This window comes from Rutidosis leptorrhynchoides, chromosome 1 (assembly GCF_046630445.1).
Source record: "Rutidosis leptorrhynchoides isolate AG116_Rl617_1_P2 chromosome 1, CSIRO_AGI_Rlap_v1, whole genome shotgun sequence".
Classification (NCBI taxonomy): Eukaryota; Viridiplantae; Streptophyta; class Magnoliopsida; order Asterales; family Asteraceae; genus Rutidosis; species Rutidosis leptorrhynchoides.
This window is the reverse complement of record NC_092333.1, coordinates 698713472-698739001: the sequence shown is the minus strand read 5'-3', so window position 1 is coordinate 698739001 and position 25530 is coordinate 698713472.

Genomic DNA, 25530 nt, shown 5'->3' with positions numbered 1-25530 from the left:
CACAATCTGCAGATGATACATGTTATTATATTCAAACTATAGATGCACATGCAGAATTATTAGAAGAATTTCCAGAATTACAAGGAACAGGAGAATGTTCTTTAGGAGAAGGTAATGAACCAATTGATGAAGCTGAAATGTTAGCTACACTTATAGCTAATGGATATGAACCAACAACAGAAGAAATTCAAATGCTAAAAGAAGAAGACAGATATCGATATAAATCATCGATAGAAGAACCTCCGAAATTAGAATTAAAGCCACTTCCAAACCATTTGGAATACGCTTATTTACATGGTGAATCTGAATTACCTGTAATAATATCGTCTTCTCTTACTGAAAATGAGAAATCACAACTCATTTCTGTGTTGAAAGCTCATAAACCAGCCATTGCATGGAAGATTCATGATATTAAAGGAATAAGTCCTTCGTATTGCACACATAAAATCCTTATGGAAGAAGGTCATAAAACGTATGTGCAACGCCAACGAAGACTAAATCCTAATATGCAAGATGTAGTTAAGAAAGAGATTATTAAACTGCTAGATGCAGGTTTGATATATCCAATTTCTGATAGTCCATGGGTAAGCCCAGTTCAATGCGTACCTAAGAAGGGTGGCATAACTGTCATTACAAATGAGAAAAATGAGCTTATTCCTACTAGGACTGTAACAGGATGGCGTGTATGTATTGATTATAGAAAATTAAATGACGCCACCAGAAAAGATCACTTTCCCTTACCTTTCATTGATCAAATGTTGGAAAGATTAGCCGGAAATAGTTACTATTGTTTTCTAGATGGATTTTCCGGATATTTTCAAATTCCAATAATACCCGAGGACCAAGAGAAAACCACATTCACGTGCCCTTATGGTACTTTTGCTTACAAACACATGCCATTTGGACTTTGTAACGCCCCTGCAACCTTTCAAAGGTGTATGATGGCGATTTTTCACGACATGATAGAAGAATGCATGGAAGTATTCATGGATGACTTTTCAGTCTTCGGTGATACATTTAAATCATGTCTAGTTAATCTGGAACGAATGCTAATTAGATGCGAAAAATCAAATCTAGTACTTAATTGGGAGAAATGCCATTTCATGGTTAAAGAAGGCATCGTTCTTGGACATAAAATTTCAAAAGAAGGAATTGAAGTGGATAGAGCTAAAGTAGATGTAATTGCTAAACTTCCACATCCCACCAATGTTAGAGGAGTTAGGAGTTTTCTAGGGCATGCCGGTTTTTACCGACGTTTCATAAAAGATTTTTCTAAAATTGCCACTCCTATGAATAAACTCCTAGAAAAGGATGCGCCATTCATCTTTTCAGATGAGTGTATCAAATCTTTTAATATTCTTAAAGAGAAACTCACTAATGCACCAATCATGATAACACCAAATTGGAATCTACCATTTGAACTAATGTGCGATGCAAGTGATTTTGCAATGGGAGCCGTTTTAGGACAAAGGATTGAAAAACGATTTCAACCTATATATTATGCTAGTAAGACATTACAAGGAGCACAAACAAACTATACAACTACTGAAAAAGAACTCCTTGCTATTGTCTTTGCTTTTGATAAATTTCGATCATATCTCGTTCTAGTAAAAACGGTGGTCTATACCGACCATTCTGCTCTTAGATACCTATTTTCAAAACAAGATGCTAAACCAAGATTAATCCGTTGGATCTTACTCTTACAAGAGTTTGATATTGAAATCCGAGATAAAAGAGGAGCAGAAAATCTCGCCGCTGATCATCTTTCTCGTCTTGAAAATCCCGAATTAGAAGTTCTAAATGAATCAGCCATACAAGACAACTTTCCTGATGAATATCTATTGAAGATAGATTATAATGAAATCCCATGGTTTGCAGACCATGCAAACTACTTAGTTTGTGGATTCCTTGAAAAAGGATTATCGTACCAAAGACGAAAGAAATTCTTCAGTGATATAAAACACTATTTTTGGGAAGATCCACATCTGTTTAAAAGTTGTCCCGATGGAATAATACGCCGATGTGTATTTGGAGATGAAGCTAGTAAAATTTTAAATCATTGTCACACAGGACCAACAGGAGGGCATTATGGGCCTCAACTAACAGCAAGAAAAGTTTATGAAGCTGGATTCTATTGGCCTACAATTTACAAAGACGCACACTTTCTTTGCAAATCCTGTGATGCTTGTCAAAGGGCCGGAAAAATAAGTCAACGTGATGAAATGCCACAAAATGTCATCCAAGTATGTGAAGTATTTGACATTTGGGGTATTGACTTTATGGGTCCATTTCCAAAATCTAATAATAATCTATATATACTCGTAGCCATTGATTATGTATCTAAATGGGCGGAAGCACAAGCTCTCCCAACTAACGATGCACGAGTTGTAGTCAACTTTTTAAAACGTCTTTTTGCAAGGTTTGGAACACCGAAAGCTTTAATAAGTGATCGGGGTACTCATTTCTGTAATAATCAACTTGAGAAAGTTCTTAAAAGATATGGAGTAACTCATAAAATCTCCACCGCATATCATCCACAAACAAGTGGACAAGTTGAAAATACCAACCGAGCTTTAAAACGTATTCTAGAGAAAACCGTAGGATCAAATCCGAAGGAATGGTCCATTAAATTGGAGGATGCACTCTGGGCTTTTAGAACAGCCTACAAAACTCCAATTGGAACCACACCTTTTAGACTTGTTTATGGAAAAGCATGTCATCTTCCAGTAGAAATTGAACACAAAGCATTTTGGGCTTTGAAGACATGTAATCTTGATTTACATGAAGCCGGACATCTACGATTAAGTCAACTAAATGAATTAGAAGAATTAAGACATGAAGCATACGAAAATTCGTTAATCTATAAAGAAAGAACGAAGAAATGGCATGATAAAAGAATCAGAAGTTCAAAAGAATTTAAAGAAGGAGACAGAGTTCTTCTTTTCAATTCACGATTCAAGCTATTTCCTGGAAAATTGAAATCAAGATGGTCTGGACCATTCATAGTCAAAAGAGTTTTCCCATACGGAACGATAGAATTAATAAATTCAAATGGGATTGAATTTAAAGTTAATGGTCACAGAGTTAAACATTACATACATGGCCCGATGGAAATCGACAACGAAGTTAATCACAATTTCGACACCACAGCTAACTAAGTGTGGGGAGAATCAAGTCTTTAAAGGATAATATGTATTTCTGTTAGAGTTAGATTGTCTGTTTTCGTGTAAATCTCGAAAATGGAACCCGAATGGTCTTTCCCTAGCAGAACCTAAAGAACTAGTCTTCTCTCCCCATTCTGAATTTTTATTTTTTTTAGGTTTTTACGAAATGAAGACTGCCTGTGAACTAAACCATGGTCTAATGCTACACGCTTTGATCACTAAACGTAATAATGACATACTACCGAGTGAATTAGTATCAGTAATCAGAGAAAGAATGGACGGAGTTACAAAAGAATCCAGATGCGAAGATAATAAGTTACAATTTGGTAAAGGAAAATCAAAATCCGCAGCGAAAAGAAGAGCACGACACCTAGAACGATGTCACAAATGCGGAAAATGGTCACATGGAGGTAAATGTTCCAATAATCAAACCTATTCAAATACCGAATTTGTTACTTTATGCAGAGACGGACCGTTCATATGTTTAGAAGAAAAGACACTGAATGCTCGAGGTTACGCCTATGTAGCCATGAAAAATCAATTAAACCGACTATCTTATGAATGGGATAGATCATATAACTAAGAAATCTATTTCACAGGTATGTCTGTACAGTTTTTATTTTTATTTTTATTTTTAACCTTTTGATAATAAACGCTAATTTGTTCGCTAAAAAGTATTAAATTGGTATTGAATAAAATTAGGTTTGGCGACCGAAATTATTGATATCATTCAAAAATTTATTACATCACTGCGAAATTTAACGTTTATTCTTAAGGTATAAATATCTTTAAACAATCAACCCAAAATATTTCAAAAATTCGTCATGAGTTAAATTAGGTCTTGGAACCGAAATTACTTTACCGAAAAGAGGGGCGCATATTTTTGATAATATTTGATTGATTAAAGTGGGATAAAAAGCCAAAAAGATTTTTAAATTTATTTTTACCATGTTTTTAAATTTAATATTTAAATCTTAAATTAATATTGTAAACTTTGTAAAAACAATATATTTAAAATTGTAAATATTTAAAAAATTAATATAAGTTTAGTATGAATTTATAAATTTTTAAATTAAGTTTGGTGTGAATTTTTAATTTTTTAAAATATTAATTTTTAATTTTATGCATTTCAAATTTTAAGTTTGGTGTGAATTTTTAATAATAATTTTGAATTTTATATTTAAGTTGTGTGAATTTAAAAACAAAAATTTACTTTATCTCATTAAGTTAAGAATATGATTTTTAAAATTCGTCATAAGTTGAAGACTAGGTCTTTGAACCGAAATTGCTTTACCCGAGGGAGGGACGAGAACTTTTATTATCATTATTTTTAATCTTATTGAATTAAAGTATGCCAAAAACATTGAAAAAACCCAAAAAAAATCTTAGCTTTTAAAACAATCGCTACAAAAAGACAAATTTTAAAATTTTGTTTCCCTTGTTATTTAGGACGAGGTCGTTTCGGATCGATGTCCTAGTCCGTCCTTCGACAATTTAAATTGTTACTGATTTCTTGCAAATGAGGGCATTGCAAGATCTTAAGTGTGGGAAGGGGTTAAATTCTTTCGGATTTTAAAATTTTTATCTTAAACACTTGGTTACCATTAAAAATACTAGTAAAGCAGTAGTTGTATTAGAATCTAGTGCTCTCTGATAAAAAAGAACAGCCCTAGTCTTATATACTGACTACCCAATTCTAGTAAAATTTTTCAAAATTTTCAATTAAATGAATTCAAAATCATGTTTATACATATTTATGAACGATAAAACTAGGTTTTAACACCGAAATTATTGTTACCTCGGAAAGGACATAAATTAAGAAACAAACTAAAATGTTAAAATTCATTTAAAATGGAATAGAGGACGATAAAAAGGAAAATAAAAGCCAAGTGTGGGAAAATTTACCAAGTTATCTTAAACATATGTCACATATATCTGTAACAAATAACTGAAAATACTTTTGCTTTGGACTAAACTAAACTGTTTTACCCGATGAAAGAAAAGAAGAGATGGATCTACACGATGAATCAATTCCATCACTAAAAGGAAGTAAAGTCTTCCGAAAAAGAAACGCGCTTCTTGATTTAGGTCATGAAGTTGTCATCCAGACCAGCTGTAGGTTGACGAAAAATCTAGAAAAGTCATCACTAAAATCAGCAGGAAATCCACGGACCTCAGCATTAAACAGGGTCGCCAAGTGGTCAGATTTATCCTAACCATGAGAAGGATTTATCTCGTACAATGGGGGGCACCATGCAAATTAGCTGGATAAGACTAATGAATCAGATCCCCAGAAAGGATAATCTCCTTAAAGATTAAAAATCAGCTTTTAAGACTGATATTACTCAATCCTAGAGATTGACCTTAAAGATTGAGAATTACAAACTCATGGAATTCAATGATATCTAAACTCGAGCTTGAACGAGAAAATATTTTGATCAAAATTACAAACCGATTTGTTTTCTGAAAACCCTATTTTCAATGCGTTCATTACCATTGAACGTAAAATCCTAGGAATTCACCTGGAATTCATTAGATCACCTGAACTAAATCGGGTGTCAACCGTAAGAACGGTGGTTGCATAGTGGTCAAAGACAGGACCTTGTGCCAGACCGAAAAATTATAAGGGTGAGCTTTACTATTGCTCCTACCAAGGATAGTAATTGCGTCCGACACGTTATAGACCATAATCAAAAGCATGTCACGGGACATTGCCTTAACAGTTGCTTGTTCAACGCTTTCCTTTACAACCGGACGGTAGTTTGCCGAAAGGTAATATACGGGACAAGTAAACTGGACGTGTTGCTTTCCAAATACAAGGTTAGCAAGTGGGTGACACAAAACAGCAAGTTTTGAGCTAAAATTTTCAAATCTGAAACCCACCAAACCCACAAAAATATTTTGCAAACACCGGTAAAGGGTTATCCCGGAAAACTTATCTAGGGTAAAAACTAGATTTAATTTTCAAAAGATCAAATATTTTCATAAAGATCCAATTTCCTTAATGGATCTAAATTTTTATAGTCATGTGGGACTGTAAACCATATCGTTACTACCATTGTTTATACCGCCGTATAGAAATCACTGATGTACAAAGTGTGAAGAATAAAGAAGTGATTCTAGTATTTCAAGACAATATTGCTTGAGGACAAGCAACGCTCAAGTGTGGGAATATTTGATAATGCTAAAAACGAACATATATTTCATAGCATTATTCCTCAAGAAAGACAAGCTTTTAGTTGCAATTGTTCTATTTACAAGTGATATTCGTTTAAATAATAAAAGGTGAAGACAAAAGACAGATTCGACGAATTGAAGACGCAAACGACCAAAAAGCTCAAAAGTACAAAAGACAATCAAAAAGGTTCCAATTATTGATAAGAAACGTCTCGAAATTACAAGAGTACAAGATTCAAAACGCAAAGTACAAGATATTAAATTGTACGCAAGGACGTTCGAAAATCCGGAACCGGGACCAGAGTCAACTCTTAACGCTCGACGCAACGGACTAAAAATTACAAGTTAACTATGTATATAAATATAATATAATATATAATTAATTATATTAATTATATATATATTATATATATATATTATAAACCGTCGGCAGAGAAAGACTCCAAGGGTGTGAGCTGTAAATACATTCTCCGCGACTCGCGGAGTTTGAAGAGGATTTTGCCGCGAGTCGCGGAGCCCCAAAAATCAACTCTGCCTATAAAGCAAACCGAATTCTGATCATTTTTCGATCATCTTTTTCTTCCTCATTCATACGTAAAATTTATATTTATATTTATAATTTATATTTTAATTTTAATTATAATTCTAATAATAAGGGTATGTTAGCGAATGTTGTAAGGGTGTAAGTCGAAATTCTGTCCGTGTAACGCTACGCTATTTTTAATCATTGTAAGTTATGTTCAACCTTTTTATATTAATGTCTCGTAGCTAAGTTATTATTATGCTTATTTAAAACGAAGTAATCATGATGTTGGGCTAATTACTAAAATTGGGTAATTGGGCTTTGTACCATAATTGGGGTTTGGACAAAAGAACGACACTTGTGGAAATTAGACTATGGGTTATTAATGGGCTTTATATTTGTTTAACTAAATGATAGTTTGTTAATGTTAATATAAAGATTTACAATTGGGCGTCCCTATAAATTACCATATACACTCGATCGGACACGATGGGCGGGGTATTTATATGTACGAATAATCGTTCATTTAACCGGACACGGGAATGAATTAATAGCCACTAGAATAATTAAAACAGGGGTGAAATTACATTCAAGGGTAATTGGTGTAATTGTTAACAAAGTAGTAAAACCTTGGTTTACACGCAGTCGATAACCTGGTGTATTCATTAAACAAAGTATTAAAACCTTGTTACAATTCGAATCCCCAATTAGTTGGAATATTTAACTTCGGGTATAATAATAATTTGATGAGGACACTCGCACTTTATATTTATGACTGATGGACTGTTATGGACAAAAACCAGACGGACATATTAAATAATCCAGGACAAAGGACAATTAACCCATGGGCATAAAACTAAAATCAACACGTCAAACATCATGATTACGGAAGTTTAAATAAGCATAATTCTTTTATTTCATATTTAATTTCCTTTATTTCATATTTAATTGCACTTCTAATTATCGCATTTTTATTTAATCGCACTTTTAATTATCGTACTTTTTAATTATCGCAAGTTTATTTTATCGCACTTTTATTATTCACAATTTCATTATCGTTATTTACTTTACGCTTTAATTTAAGTCTTGTATATATTTTATATTTTACAATAGGTTTTAACTGCGACTAAAGTCTTAAAATCGACAAACCGGTCATTAAACGGTAAAAAACCCCCCTTTATAATAATAATTTTACTTATATATATATTTGTATTTTTATAAAAGTAAACTAATATAGCGTTGAGCTTTGTTTAAAGATTTCCCTGTGGAACGAACCGGACTTACTAAAAACTACACTACTGTACGATTAGGTACACTGCCTATAAGTGTTGTAGCAAGGTTTAAGTATATCCATTCTATAAATAAATAAATATTTTGTGTAAAATTGTATCGTATTTAATAGTTTTTCCTAGTAAAATATAAACTATTTCGTATACACCTCGCATAACATCAATAAAGTACAAGTATTAAATGTGTTCCTAGTATCACTAGCTTCAATTTGATGTGTAGGTTGCTTTAGAAAACTTCATGAACTTGATTAGTGATTTTGGTGAATTTGGGTTAGGGTTTGATGAACTTGAAATGGACTTTTGATGCTTTGAATGCCATGCAATGTTATTAGTAAGTGTTAGGTTGTATTGTATGCTTGATTACCTTCGAAACGGCATATCATTCATGTAAATTGGTTGCCGGATCATTGATTTACATTTATGAACTTGAATGCATTAAATGGTGAGCTTTAAATGTGATTTTGGTTGTTGTAAAGGTAAATGTGATTTATGAAATGTGCTTGGTTGTTTTCATTGTCAAAATACCTTTCCGATGATATAAAATACATGTTATAAGTGTTTGCGGATCATAAATTGTGTTTGGTTGCGTTTTGGTTCGTGCACTTGTGTGTTTTCAGCGTAGCAGACCTGTGTACCAATCTGGACGCTGTCCAGATTATTGGACGCCATCCAGGCCTTCAATACTGGATGCCCGCCAGCCATTTTGGACGCCGTCCAGTTTGCCTATCAGGGGACTGTCCAACTTGGTCATTTTACGAAAAAGGTTTGCCATGCTATGGACCTCCGATTCACATGTAACTTGTTCTAACATGCTCATATATGATTAAAAACCTCTGAAAAATAGTTCGGGACCCGACCCGAACGTGTTGACTTTTCGTTGACCTTGACCCGACCAAAGTTTGACTTTTAATCAAACTTAACCAAATGTTTGTGCAATCGTTCTAACATGCTTTTATACTTGTACCTTGCATGAAAAATGACAATTTGATTCACATGCTATTATGATCGAGTCTTAACGAGCCATAGGACTAATTGAACATCTTTGACCTATCGTGTTACCGTTATTGATACAAACCTATTTGTTTAGGTCAAGACTAGCATTCGTTCTTGCACACGTTTACTTGTTGAAGTACTTTTACATACGTGCACTCAAGGTGAGATCATAGTCCCACTTTTACTCTTTTTGAACTTACATTTGGGATGAGAAAACATAAACGTTTCTTTTACTAAGTGAACACAAGTGCAGGAAAACAAACATTCTACATACGAGTTTGAACAAAAATCCTCAATTCGATTATCATTAGTTACACTTGCCGGGTGTAAGCGAGAACTTATGTTATATGGCCATATGGGTTTGACAAACCCTCATTCAAACGGTTCGCTACCGTTTACGAATGGAATATATTTTCGAGAAATAATGTATGTTCTAACACTATTGTGATAGGGTTCTATGGAAGGAATGTTAAGCATTGATAATTGGGTGCTCGTGAAACAAACTTTTGGAATGTATTACTATTATAACAATGTTACAAATCTTGTGGTTCACTTGTAATTACTTACTTAAACCTATGATTTCACCAACATTTTCGTTGACAGATTTCTATGTTTTTCTCTGGTCCTTGAACGTTTTGTGATACATGCTTCCGCTCATTACTTTTGATACTTGCTTGGATGTCGAGTATACATGCATACATGGAGCGTCTTTTGGCTACTTTCAAATTGTGTCGCATATGTTTCAATTGTACTTTAAACTTTGTTATGTAACTAGTTGTCGAACTACTTTGTAAACCTGGAAACATCTTTACTTTTGAAATGAATGCGACATACTTTTGGTCAAACGTTGTTTTAAAGACTTATGACCACGTAACGGGACCTAAGTAGACGGCGCCGTCAATGACGATTTTGTCGGGTCGCTACATAGGTTGCCTCGCAATTTTTAATAAACGTACACATATCTCGTGTACAAAAACTAATACACATAACCTGTGTATAAAAGTCATTCATACGAACTACAAACACCTGGTAATCGACCTTAACAAAATGCATCTAGAATATCCCCCGCATACCGGCATTCCGCACGGTCATGCAAAAAGCATACAATCAAGCCACTCTTTTAAATATGATGGTTGTGTACACCTCACAAACAGATCATATCTTTTAAAGCTGACGGTTGTATACCTATTTCGAAGTACTAAAGCAGTTCAAATTCTCTGACCGGGGCTTGTTAGTGCCCATAGATCTATCTTTAGGATTCGCGTCAATTAGGGTGTCTGTTCCCTAATTCTTAGATTACCAGACTAAAAGGGGTGATATCCGGTGTACTCATAACTCATTCGTAGAATGTTTTTAAGTACTTGTGTCTATTCTGTCAAAAATTTATAAAAGCAGTTCATGTATTCGCAGTTCCAAAATATATTTCAAAAGCATTTAATAAAGCAGTTGTAAAAACAGCGCATGTATTCTCAGTCCCAAAAATGTAAAGAGTAAAAGGGAATCAAATGAAACTCACAAGATTGTATTTTGTAGTAAAAATACATATGACGATATTGAACAACTGAACAATGCAGGGTTGGCTTCGAATTCACGAACCTAAATTAAATATATATATTTGTATGTTGGTCAATATTTGTCTAACAATTTAGGTCAAGTCATAGTGTACCACAATCCTAATGCTCGAGACTACTATGAAAAAGTCAACAAAAGTCAACAAAAGTCAATATGGCTCAAAATGATTTCCAAAATTTATACATGATTATTATATAGTTTAAATATCATCGTTTTATATTTTTAAATATTTTTAATAGATTTATTAGAGTAAATAATATAATTCATTTATAAATAAAATTTTATATTAAAATTTATATAATAAAAAAATATACTTTTATATATTTTAAGTAATAAAATTTATAAAGTTCATTTAATATCATAAAAATAATATGATAGGTATTACTAATGTAATTGTTTTACACGTAGAAAAATATCTCTGTATCACATATTTATTTGATAAAATAATATCGATAATAATAATAGTAAGTAAAAGTTGTATTATTTTGTAATAATAATTATTATTATTCTACTAATAATAATAACAATATTTATATTTACAAAAAAATGTTATTATGATAAAATGATAATTCTTATTAATAATAATAATGACATTTTATATTAACAATGATATTCCTATTAAAAATAATAATTTTTGTAAAAATGATAGTTTTAATATTAATAATACTTTTAATAATAATAGTTATAAAAATAATGAAAAACGATAATTTTATCTAAATCAATATCTTACGATATTTTAAATTTCATCATGATTCCCATACTCATTATTTCCTAGTCAATTCGTTTAATAGCTTTTAATCGTCTTTTATATCGCGTTCATATTAATGATAATAATAGTAATCATAATAATTAGGTGTTACTAATATTAGTTTTTAATTATAATAATACTAATAATAATAAATATTATGATAATATTAATGATAATACTAATAATTATTTTAATGATAATAATAATAATGATACTAATTATAACTTTAACAATAATAACGATAGTAAAAATAACAATTTTTAATGATAATACCTTTTTTTAAAAATGATAATAATAATAATAATAATAATAATAATAATAATAATAATAATAATAATAATAATAATAATAATAATAATAATAATTAGATAAAAACTATAACAACGATAATAACGATGATAATAGTAATCATTTTCAATAATAATACAAAAATTCAATTGACTATAACTTCTAATCCGTTCATCGAAAGCATTCGATATCTAAATAAAAAGTTCTTAATTTTTCGCTAGCTTTCCAACGACATGCATATCTTATACCTTATCTCAACCACATATGTAACTAATTCAGGATTCAACATAACCTATCTAATGGCAATATCAAGAATACTGAAATGTCCCGTTCTTATTGATTAAAAACGTTCCATATTAATTGATTTCGTTGCGAGGTTTTGACCTCTATATGAGACGTTTTTCAAAGACTGCATTAATTTTTAAAACAAACCATAACCTTTATTTCATAAATAAAGGTTTAAAAAGCTTTACGTAGATTATCAAATAATGATAATCTAAAATATCCTGTTTACACACGACCATTACATAATGGTTTACAATACAAATATGTTACATCGAAATCAGTTTCTTGAATGCAGTTTTTACACAATATCATACAAACATGGACTCCAAATCTTGTCCTTATTTTAGTATGCAACAGCAGAAGCTCTTAATATTCACCTGAGAATAAACATGCTTTAAACGTCAACAAAAATGTTGGTGAGTTATAGGTTTAACCTATATATATCAAATCGTAACAATAGACCACAAGATTTCATATTTCAATATACATCCCATACATAGAGATAAAAATCATTCATATGGTGAACACCTGGTAACCGACATTAACAAGATGCATATATAAGAATATCCCCATCATTCCGGGACACCCTTCGGATATGATATAAATTTCGAAGTACTAAAGCATCCGGTACTTTGGATGGGGTTTGTTAAGCCCAATAGATCTATCTTTAGGATTCGCGTCAATTAGGGTGTCTGTTCCCAAATTCTTAGATTACCAGACTTAATAAAAAGGGGCATATTCGATTTCGATAATTCAACCATAGAATGTAGTTTCACGTACTTGTGTCTATTTTGTAAATCATTTATAAAACCTGCATGTATTCTCATCCCAAAAATATTAGATTTTAAAAGTGGGACTATAACTCACTTTCACAGATTTTTACTTCATCGGGAAGTAAGACTTGGCCACTGGTTGATTCACGAACCTATAACAATATATACATATATATCAAAGTATGTTCAAAATATATTTACAACACTTTTAATATATTTTGATGTTTTAAGTTTATTAAGTCAGCTGTCCTCGTTAGTAACCTACAACTAGTTGTCCACAGTTAGATGTACAGAAATAAATCGATAAATATTATCTTGAATCAATCCACGACCCAGTGTATACGTATCTCAATATTCATCACAACTCAAACTATATATATTTTGGAATCAACCTCAACCCTGTATAGCTAACTCCAACATTCACATATAGAGTGTCTATGGTTGTTCCGAAATATATATAGATGTGTCGACATGATAGGTCGAAACATTGTATACGTGTCTATGGTATCTCAAGATTACATAATATACAATACAAGTTGATTAAGTTATGGTTGGAATAGATTTGTTACCAATTTTCACGTAGCTAAAATGAGAAAAATTATCCAATCTTGTTTTACCCATAACTTCTTCATTTTAAATCCGTTTTGAGTGAATCAAATTGCTATGGTTTCATTTTGAACTCTATTTTATGAATCTAAACAGAAAAGTATAGGTTTATAGTCGGAAAAATAAGTTACAAGTCATTTTTGTAAAGGTAGTCATTTCAGTCGAAAGAACGACGTCTAGATGACCATTTTAGAAAACATACTTCCACTTTGAGTTTAACCATAATTTTTGGATATAGTTTCATGTTCATAATAAAAATCATTTTCTCAGAATAACAACTTTTAAATCAAAGTTTATCATAGTTTTTAATTAACTAACCCAAAACAGCCCGCGGTGTTACTACGACGGCGTAAATCCGGTTTTACGGTGTTTTTCGTGTTTCCAGGTTTTAAATCATTAAGTTAGCATATCATATAGATATAGAACATGTGTTTAGTTGATTTTAAAAGTCAAGTTAGAAGGATTAACTTTTGTTTGCGAACAAGTTTAGAATTAACTAAACTATGTTCTAGTGATTACAAGTTTAAACCTTCGAATAAGATAGCTTTATATGTATGAATCGAATGATGTTATGAACATCATTACTACCTTAAGTTCCTTGGATAAACCTACTGGAAAAGAGAAAAATGGATCTAGCTTCAATGGATCCTTGGATGGCTCGAAGTTCTTGAAGCAAAATTATGACACGAAAACAAGTTCAAGTAAGATCATCACTTGAAATAAGATTGTTATAGTTATAGAAATTGAACCAAAGTTTGAATATGATTATTACCCTGTATTAGAATGATAACCTACTGTAAGAAACAAAGATTTCTTGAGGTTGGATGATCACCTTACAAGATTGGAAGTGAGCTAGCAAACTTGAAAGTATTCTTGATTTTATGAAACTAGAACTTTTGGAATTTATGAAGAACACTTAGAACTTGAAGATAGAACTTGAGAGAGATCAATTAGATGAAGAAAATTGAAGAATGAAAGTGTTTGTAGGTGTTTTTGGTCGTTGGTGTATGAATTAGATATAAAGGATATGTAATTTTGTTTTCATGTAAATAAGTCATGAATGATTACTCATATTTTTGTAATTTTATGAGATATTTCATGCTAGTTGCCAAATGATGGTTCCCACATGTGTTAGGTGACTCACATGGGCTGCTAAGAGCTGATCATTTAAGTGTATATACCAATAGTACATACATCTAAAAGCTGTGTATTGTACGAGTACGAATACGGGTGCATACGAGTAGAATTGTTGATGAAACTGAACGAGGATGTAATTGTAAAAATTTTTGTTAAGTAGAAGTATTTTGATAAGTGTATTGAAGTCTTTCAAAAGTGTATAAATACATATTAAAACACTACATGTATATACATTTTAACTGAGTCGTTAAGTCATCGTTAGTCGTTACATGTAAATGTTGTTTTGAAACCTTTAGGTTAACGATCTTGTTAAATGTTGTTAACCCAATGTTTATAATATCAAAAGAGATTTTAAATTATTATATTATCATGATATTAAGATGTAAGAATATCTCTTAATATGATATATATACATTAAATGTCGTTACAACGATAATCGTTACATATATGTCTCGTTTCAAAATCATTAAGTTAGTAGTCTTGTTTTTACATATGTAGTTCATTGTTAATATACTTAATGATATGTTTACTTATCATAATATCATGTTAACTATATATATAACCATATATATGTCATCATATAGTTTTTACAAGTTTTAACGTTCGTGAATCACCGGTCAACTTGGGTGGTCAATTGTCTATATGAAACCTATTTCAATTAATCAAGTCTTAACAAGTTTGATTGCTTAACATGTTGGAAACATTTAATCATGTAAATATCAATCTCAATTAATATATATAAACATGGAAAATTTCGGGTCACTACAGTACCTACCCGTTAAATAAATTTCGTCCCGAAATTTTAAGCTGTTGAAGGTGTTGACGAATCTTCTGGAAATAGATGCGGGTATTTCTTCTTCATCTGATCTTCATGCTCCCAGGTGAACTCGGGTCCTCTACGAGCATTCCATCGAACCTTAACAATTGTTATCTTGTTTTGCTTAAGTCTTTTAACCTCACGATCCATTATTTCGACGGGTTCTTCGATGAATTGAAGTTTTTCGTTGATTTGGATTTCATCTAACGGAATAGTGAGATCTTCTTTAGCAAAACATTTCTTCAAATTCGAGACGTGGAAAGTGTTATGTACAGCCGCGAGTTGTTGAGGTAACTCAAGTCGGTAAGCTACTGGTCCGACACGATCAATAATCTTGAATGGTCCAATATACCTTGGATTTAATTTCCCTCGTTTACCAAATCGAACAACGCCTTTCCAAGGTGCAACTTTAAGCATGACCATCTCTCCAATTTCAAATTCTATATCTTTTCTTTTAATGTCAGCGTAGCTCTTTTGTCGACTTTGGGTGGTTTTCAACCGTTGTTGAATTTGGATGATCTTCTCGGTAGTTTCTTGTATAATCTCTGGACCCGTAATCTGTCTATCCCCCACTTCACTCCAACAAATCGGAGACCTGCACTTTCTACCATAAAGTGCTTCAAACGGCACCATCTCAATGTTGTAGGAAAATTCTGCTAACGGTAGATGTCGATCCCAACTATTTCCGAAATCAATAACACATGCTCGTAGCATGTCATCAAGCGTTTGTATCGTCCTTTCGCTCTGCCCATCAGTTTGTGGATGATAGGCAGTACTCATGTCTAGACGAGTTCCTAATGCTTGCTGTAATGTCTGCCAGAATCTTGAAATAAATCTGCCATCCCTATCAGAGATAATAGAGATTGGTATTCCATGTCTGGAGATGACTTCCTTCAAATACAGTCGTGCTAACTTCTCCATCTTGTCATCTTCTCTTATTGGCAGGAAGTGTGCTGATTTGGTGAGACGATCAACTATTACCCAAATAGTATCAAAACCACTTGCAGTCCTTGGCAATTTAGTGATGAAATCCATGGTAATGTTTTCCCATTTCCATTCTGGGATTTCGGGTTGTTGAAGTAGACCTGATGGTTTCTGATGCTCAGCTTTGACCTTAGAACACGTCAAACATTCTCCTACGTATTTAGCAACATCGGCTTTCATACCCGGCCACCAAAAATGTTTCTTGAGATCCTTGTACATCTTCCCCGTTCCAGGATGTATTGAGTATCTGGTTTTATGAGCTTCTCTAAGTACCATTTCTCTCATATCTCCAAATTTTGGTACCCAAATCCTTTCAGTCCTATACCGGGTTCCGTCTTCCCGAATATTAAGATGCTTCTCCGATCCTTTGGGTATTTCATCCTTTAAATTTCCCTCTTTTAAAACTCCTTGTTGCGCCTCCTTTATTTGAGTAGTAAGGTTATTATGAATCATTATATTCCTAGATTTTACTCGAATGGGTTCTCTGTCCTTCCTGCTCAAGGCATCGGCTACCACATTTGCCTTCCCCGGGTGGTAACGAATCTCAAAGTCGTAATCATTCAATAATTCAATCCACCTACGCTGCCTCATATTCAGTTGTTTCTGATTAAATATGTGTTGAAGACTTTTGTGGTCGGTATATATAATACTTTTGACCCCATATAAGTAGTGCCTCCAAGTCTTTAATGCAAAAACAACCGCGCCTAATTCCAAATCATGCGTCGTATAATTTTGTTCGTGAATCTTCAATTGTCTAGACGCATAAGCAATCACCTTCGTTCGTTGCATTAATACACAACCAAGACCTTGCTTTGATGCGTCACAATAAATCACAAAATCATCATTCCCTTCAGGCAATGACAATATAGGTGCCGTAGTTAGCTTTTTCTTCAATAACTGAAACACTTTCTCTTGTTCATCATTCCATTCAAATTTCTTCCCTTTATGCGTTAATGCAGTCAAGGGTTTTGCTATTCTGGAAAAGTCTTGGATGAACCTTCTGTAGTAACCAGCTAGTCCTAAAAACTGGCGTATGTGTTTCGGAGTTTTCGGGGTTTCCCACTTTTCAACCGTTTCTATCTTTGCCGGATCCACCTTAATACCTTCTTTGTTCACTATGTGACCGAGGAATTGAACTTCTTCCAACCAAAATGCACACTTTGAAAACTTAGCGTACAATTCTTCCTTCCTCAATACTTCTAACACCTTTCTCAAATATTCACCGTGTTCTTGGTCATTCTTTGAGTAAATAAGTATGTCATCAATGAAAACAATGACAAACTTGTCAAGGTATGGTCCACACACTCGGTTCATAAGGTCCATGAACACAGCTGGTGCATTAGTTAAACCAAACGGCATGACCATAAACTCGTAATGACCGTAACGTGTTCTGAAAGCAGTCTTTGGAATATCATCTTCTTTCACCCGCATTTGATGATACCCGGAACGTAAGTCAATCTTTGAATAAACAGACGAGCCTTGTAGTTGATCAAATAAGTCGTCGATTCTCGGTAGTGGGTAGCGGTTCTTGATGGTAAGTTTGTTCAACTCTCGGTAGTCGATACACAACCTGAATGTACCATCTTTCTTCTTGACAAACAAAACAGGAGCTCCCCACGGTGATGTGCTTGGTCGAATGAAACCCCGCTCTAAAAGTTCTTGTAATTGGCTTTGCAGTTCTTTCATCTCGCTGGGTGCGAGTCTGTAAGGAGCACGAGCTATTGGTGCAGCTCCTGGTACAAGATCTATTTGAAATTCAACGGATCGATGTGGGGGTAATCCCGGTAATTCTTTCGGAAATACATCGGGAAATTCTTTTGCAATGGGAACATCATTGATGCTCTTTTCTTCAGTTTGTACTTTCTCGACGTGTGCTAGAACAGCATAGCAACCTTTTCTTATTAGTTTTTGTGCCTTCAAATTACTAATAAGATGTAGCTTCGTGTTGCCCTTTTCTCCGTACACCATTAAGGGTTTTCCTTTTTCTCGTATAATGCGAATTGCATTTTTGTAACAAACGATCTCTGCTTTCACTTCTTTCAACCAGTCCATACCGATTATCACATCAAAACTCCCTAACTCTACTGGTATCAAATCAATCTTAAATGTTTCGCTAACCAGTTTAATTTCTCGATTCCGACATATATTATCTGCTGAAATTAATTTACCATTTGCTAATTCGAGTAAAAATTTACTATCCAAAGGCGTCAATGGACAACTTAATTTAGCACAAAAATCTCTACTCATATAGCTTCTATCCGTACCCAAATCAAATAAAACGTAAGCAGATTTATTGTCAATAAGAAACGTACCCGTAACAAGCTCCGGGTCTTCCTGTGCCTCTGCCGCATTAATATTGAAAACTCTTCCGCGGCCTTGTCCATTCGTGTTCTCCTGGTTCGGGCAATTTCTAATAATGTGGCCCTGTTTTCCACATTTATAACAAACTACATTGGCATAACTTGCTCCGACACTACTTGCTCCGCCATTACTCGTTCCGACACCATTTGTTCCTTTCGTTCTATTAACCCCTGGTCCGTAGACCTCACACTTCGCCGCGCTATGACCATTTCTTTTACACTTGTTGCAAAATTTGGTGCAAAACCCCGAGTGATACTTTTCACACCTTTGGCATAGCTGCTTTTGATTGTTGTTGTTGTTGCGGTTATTATTGTTGTTGGGATGATTGTTGTAGTTGCTGTTGTTGTTGTTGTTGTTGGGCCATTTGTTGTAGTTGCGATTGATGTTGCGATTGTTAGGATAGTTGTTGCGATTATTGTTATAATTGCTGTTGTTGTTGTATTGGTGTTTCTTATCACCGTTTTCCTCCCACTTTCTTTTGACTTGCTTCACATTGGCCTCTTCAGCAGTCTATTCTTTAATTCTTTCTTCAATCTGGTTCACTAGTTTGTGAGCCATTCTACATGCCTGTTGTATGGAGGCGGGTTCGTGTGAACTTATATCTTCTTGGATTCTTTTCGGTAATCCTTTCACAAACGCGTCGATCTTCTCTTCCTCATCTTCGAATGCTCCCGGACACAATAGGCACAATTCTGTGAATCGTCTTTCGTACGTGGTAATATCAAATCCTTGGGTTCGTAACCCTCTAAGTTCTGTCTTGAGCTTATTGACCTCGGTTCTGGGACGGTACTTCTCGTTCATCAAGTGCTTGAATGCTGACCACGGTAGTGCGTACGCATCGTCTTGTCCCACTTGCTCTAGATAGGTATTCCACCATGTTAACGCAGAACCTGTGAAGGTATGCGTAGCGTACTTCACTTTGTCCTCTTCAGTACACTTACTTATGGCAAACACCGATTCGACCTTCTCGGTCCACCGTTTCAATCCGATCGGTCCTTCGGTTCCATCAAATTCCAAAGGTTTGCAGGCAGTGAATTCTTTGTAGGTGCATCCTACACGATTTCCTGTACTGCCAGATCCAAGGTTATTGTTGGTATGTAGCGCAGCCTATACTGCGGCTATGTTTGAAGCTAGAAAAGTACGAAATTCCTCTTCATTCATATTCACGGTGTGTCGAGTAGTCGGTGCCATTTCCTTCAAAATAGTCAAATGGAACAAGTTAATCATACAGAATATTAAGAGTAGTTAATAGTATTTCGTAGCATAATATGAACTCATTTATAAAAGCTTTTTCTTCATATTAGCGTTTTATAAGTTTAAATTCGGGTAGTACCTACCCGTTAAGTTCATACTTAGTAGCTAATATACAATTCAACTACTACAATTCTATATGAAAAACTGATTATAATAATATTTCGCGTTCAAACTTTTATACAATATTTTACAAACTTACAATACCGCTTATTTTACATAAAGCATGAAATATAGCACACAATAACTTTGATACAAGATAGTTGTGAAGATAATTCTAGCTAGTACACAAGTCGTTCAGCAAAGGCAATAAAGACACGTAATTCATACGTCCAGAAACAAGTCATGCATTCTGGTTTTACTAGGACTACTTCCCATCCTTGGTCTTGTGCAACATAACCGTTATGGCCGTTGATAAGACAGCGTGTTGTAACGTCGTCAAAGGGACGAGGGTTACGTAATGTCCAACAGTCCCGTAATAATCTAAAAACCTCATTTCTTACCCCAATTACCGACTCCGTCACTTGTGGGAACGTTTTGTTTAATAGTTGTAGTCTAATGTTCTTGTTCTCACTTTGGTGAGAAGCGAACATTACTAATCCGTAAGCATAACATGCTTCTTTATGTTGCATGTTAGCCGCTTTTTCTAAATCTCGAAGTCCAATATTCGGATATATTGAGTCAAAATAATTTCTTAACCCGTTGCGTAAAATAGCATTTGGGTTCCCCGCAATATATGCGTCAAAGTAAACACATCGTAACTTATGGGTTTCCCAATGTGATATCCCCCATCTTTCAAACGAAAGTCTCTTATAAACCAAGACATTCTTGGAACGTTCTTCGAATGTCTTACAAACTGATCTCGCCTTAAATAGTTGTGCCGAGGAATTCTGGCCGACTCTAGACAAGATTTCATCAATCATGTCTCCGGGTAGGTCTCTTAAAATATTGGGTTGTCTATCCATTTTGTGTTTTTAAACTGTAAAATAGACAAGAGTTAGATTCATAAAAAAATACTTATTAATACAAGCAATTTTTACATATATCATAAAGCATAAGAACACTATATTACATATATTACACCACACGAATATAACTATCTTATTCCGACTCCCTGGTTTCTTCTTGTTCGGTTTTGGTTCGTTTTGCCAAGTTTCTAGGGATATATGATGTTCCCCTAATACGAGCCGTCGTTATCCACATTGGTTTAGAAAAACCTGGTGGTTTAGAGGTTCCCGGGTCATTGTTACAACTTAAGGACTTCGGGGGTTGACGATACATATAAAGTTCATCGGGGTTGGAATTAGATTTCTCTATTTTTATGCCCTTTCCCTTATTATTTTCTTTTGCCTTTTTAAATTCAGTTGGGGTAATTTCTATAACATCATCGGAATTCTCGTCGGAATCCGATTCATCGGAGAATTGGTAATCCTCCCAATATTTTGCTTCCTTGGCGGAAACACCATTGACCATAATTAACCTTGGTCGGTTGGTTGAGGATTCTCTTTTACTTAACCGTTTTATTATTTCCCCCACCGGTTCTATTTCTTCTTCCGGTTCCGATTCTTCTTCCGGTTCCGATTCTTCTTCCGGTTCCGACTCTTCTTCCGGTTCCTCTTCGGGAACTTGTGAATCAGTCCACGAATCATTCCAATTTACATTTTACTCTTCATTATTATTAGGTGAGTCAACGGGACTTGTTCTAGAGGTAGACATCTATCACATAATATCAAACACGATAAGAGATTAATATATCACATAATATTCATATGTTAAAAATATATAGTTTCCAACAAAAATGTTAAGCAATCATTTTTAAAGAAAACACGGTCGAAGTCCAGACTCACTAATGCATCCTAACAAACTCGATAAGACACACTAATACAAATTTTCTGGTTCTCTAAGACCAACGCTCGGATACCAACTGAAATGTCCCGTTCTTATTGATTAAAAACGTTCCATATTAATTGATTTCGTTGTGAGGTTTTGACCTCTATATGAGACGTTTTTCAAAGACTGCATTCATTTTTAAAACAAACCATAACCTTTATTTCATAAATAAAGGTTTAAAAAGCTTTACGTAGATTATCAAATAATGATAATCTAAAATATCCTGTTTACACACGACCATTACATAATGGTTTACAATACAAATATGTTACATCGAAATCAGTTTCTTGAATGCAGTTTTTACACAATATCATACAAGCATGGACTCCAAATCTTGTCCTTATTTTAGTATGCAACAGCGGAAGCTCTTAATATTCACCTGAGAATAAACATGCTTTAAACGTCAACAAAAATGTTGGTGAGTTATAGGTTTAACCTATATATATCAAATCGTAACAATAGACCACAAGATTTCATATTTCAATACACATCCCATACATAGAGATAAAAATCATTCATATGGTGAACACCTGGTAACCGACATTAACAAGATGCATATATAAGAATATCCCCATCATTCCGGGACACCCTTCGGATATGATATAAATTTCGAAGTACTAAAGCATCCGGTACTTTGGATGGGGTTTGTTAAGCCCAATAGATCTATCTTTAGGATTCGCGTCAATTAGGGTGTCTGTTCCCAAATTCTTAGATTACCAGACTTAATAAAAAGGGGCATATTCGATTTCGATAATTCAACCATAGAATGTAGTTTCACGTACTTGTGTCTATTTTGTAAATCATTTATAAAACCTGCATGTATTCTCATCCCAAAAATATTAGATTTTAAAAGTGGGACTATAACTCACTTTCACAGATTTTTACTTCGTCGGGAAGTAAGACTTGGCCACTGGTTGATTCACGAACCTATAACAATATATACATATATATCAAAGTATGTTCAAAATATATTTACAACACTTTTAATATATTTTGATGTTTTAAGTTTATTAAGTCAGCTGTCCTCGTTAGTAACCTACAACTAGTTGTCCACAGTTAGATGTACAGAAATAAATCGATAAATATTATCTTGAATCAATCCACGACCCAGTGTATACGTATCTCAGTATTGATCACAACTCAAACTATATATATTTTGGAATCAACCTCAACCCTGTATAGCTAACTCCAACATTCACATATAGAGTGTCTATGGTTGTTCCGAAATATATATAGATGTGTCGACATGATAGGTCGAAACATTGTATACGTGTCTATGGTATCTCAAGATTACATAATATACAATACAAGTTGATTAAGTTATGGTTGGAATAGATTTGTTACCAATTTTCACGTAGCTAAAATGAGAAAAATTATCCAATCTTGTTTTACCCATAACTTCTTCATTTTAAATCCGTTTTGAGTGAATCAAATTGCTATGGTTTCATTTTGAACTCTATTTTATGAATCTAAACAGAAAAGTATAGGTTTATAGTCGGGAAAATAAGTTACAAGTCATTTTTGTAAAGGTAGTCATTTCAGTCGAAAGAACGACGTCTAGATGACCATTTTAGAAAACATACTTCCACTTTGAGTTTAACCATAATTTTTGGATATATTTTCATGTTCATAATAAAAATCATTTTCTCAGAATAAAAACTTTTAAATCAAAGTTTATCATAGTTTTTAATTAACTAACCCAAAACAGCCCGCGGTGTTACTACGACGGCGTAAATCCGGTTTTACGGTGTTTTTCGTGTTTCCAGGTTTTAAATCATTAAGTTAGCATATCATATAGATATAGAACATGTGTTTAGTTGATTTTAAAAGTCAAGTTAGAAGGATTAACTTTTGTTTGCGAACAAGTTTAGAATTAACTAAACTATGTTCTAGTGATTACAAGTTTAAACCTTCGAATAAGATAGCTTTATATGTATGAATCGAATGATGTTATGAACATCATTACTACCTTAAGTTCCTTGGATAAACCTACTGGAAAATAGAAAAATGGATCTAGCTTCAATGGATCCTTGGATGGCTCGAAGTTCTTGAAGCAAAATCATGACACGAAAACAAGTTCAAGTAAGATCATCACTTGAAATAAGATTGTTATAGTTATAGAAATTGAACCAAAGTTTGAATATGATTATTACCTTGTATTAGAGTGATAACCTACTGTAAATAACAAAGATTTCTTGAGGTTGGATGATCACCTTACAAGATTGGAAGTGAGCTAGCAAACTTGAAAGTATTCTTGATTTTATGAAACTAGAACTTTTGGAATTTATGAAGAACACTTAGAACTTGAAGATAGAACTTGAGAGAGATCAATTAGATGAAGAAAATTGAATAATGAAAGTGTTTGTAGGTGTTTTTGGTCGTTGGTGTATGGATTAGATATAAAGGATATGTAATTTTGTTTTCATGTAAATAAGTCATGAATGATTACTCATATTTTTGTAATTTTATGAGATATTTCATGCTAGTTGCCAAATGATGGTTCCCACATGTGTTAGGTGACTCACATGGGCTGCTAAGAGCTGATCATTGGAGTGTATATACCAATAGTACATACATCTAAAAGCTGTGTATTGTACGAGTACGAATACGGGTGCATACGAGTAGAATTGTTGATGAAACTGAACGAGGATGTAATTGTAAGCATTTTTGTTAAGTAGAAGTATTTTGATAAGTGTATTGAAGTCTTTCAAAAGTGTATAAATACATATTAAAACACTACATGTATATACATTTTAACTGAGTCGTTAAGTCATCGTTAGTCGTTACATGTAAATGTTGTTTTGAAACCTTTAGGTTAACGATCTTGTTAAATGTTGTTAACCCAATGTTTATAATATCAAAAGAGATTTTAAATTATTATATTATCATGATATTATGATGTACGAATATCTCTTAATATGATATATATACATTAAATGTCATTACAACGATAATCGTTACATATATGTCTCGTTTCAAAATCATTAAGTTAGTAGTCTTGTTTTTACATATGTAGTTCATTGTTAATATACTTAATGATATGTTTACTTATCATAATATCATGTTAACTATATATATAACCATATATATGTCATCATATAGTTTTTACAAGTTTTAACGTTCGTGAATCACCGGTCAACTTGGGTGGTCAATTGTCTATATGAAACCTATTTCAATTAATCAAGTCTTAACAAGTTTGATTGCTTAACATGTTGGAAACATTTAATCATGTAAATATCAATCTCAATTAATATATATAAACATGGAAAAGTTCGGGTCACTACAAATACAAGCATGCATAACCCTATATACTCGAGCACTAGTCTGGGATACACTATCAATATATAAAAGTTAAGTTATGAGTGCTCACGTATCAATATTGAGATTAAATATTGCAGGAAAGGCACGTAAATGCAACAGAGATGATAAACACTAGATTGACCTAACGAACATACCCATGAACATTAACCATAACCTCCATAGCTATAACTCATAATTTCCTTAGCTCTGTCACGCTCATAAAAACCCGTTTTGAAATAGCTCGCTCATGACCTCGTCGTAGTATTTTATGTATAAAAATACTAATAATAATAATATTAACTCTTAATAAAAATAGTATAATTAATAATAATAATAATAATAATAATAATAATAATTTAAATTTAATATAAA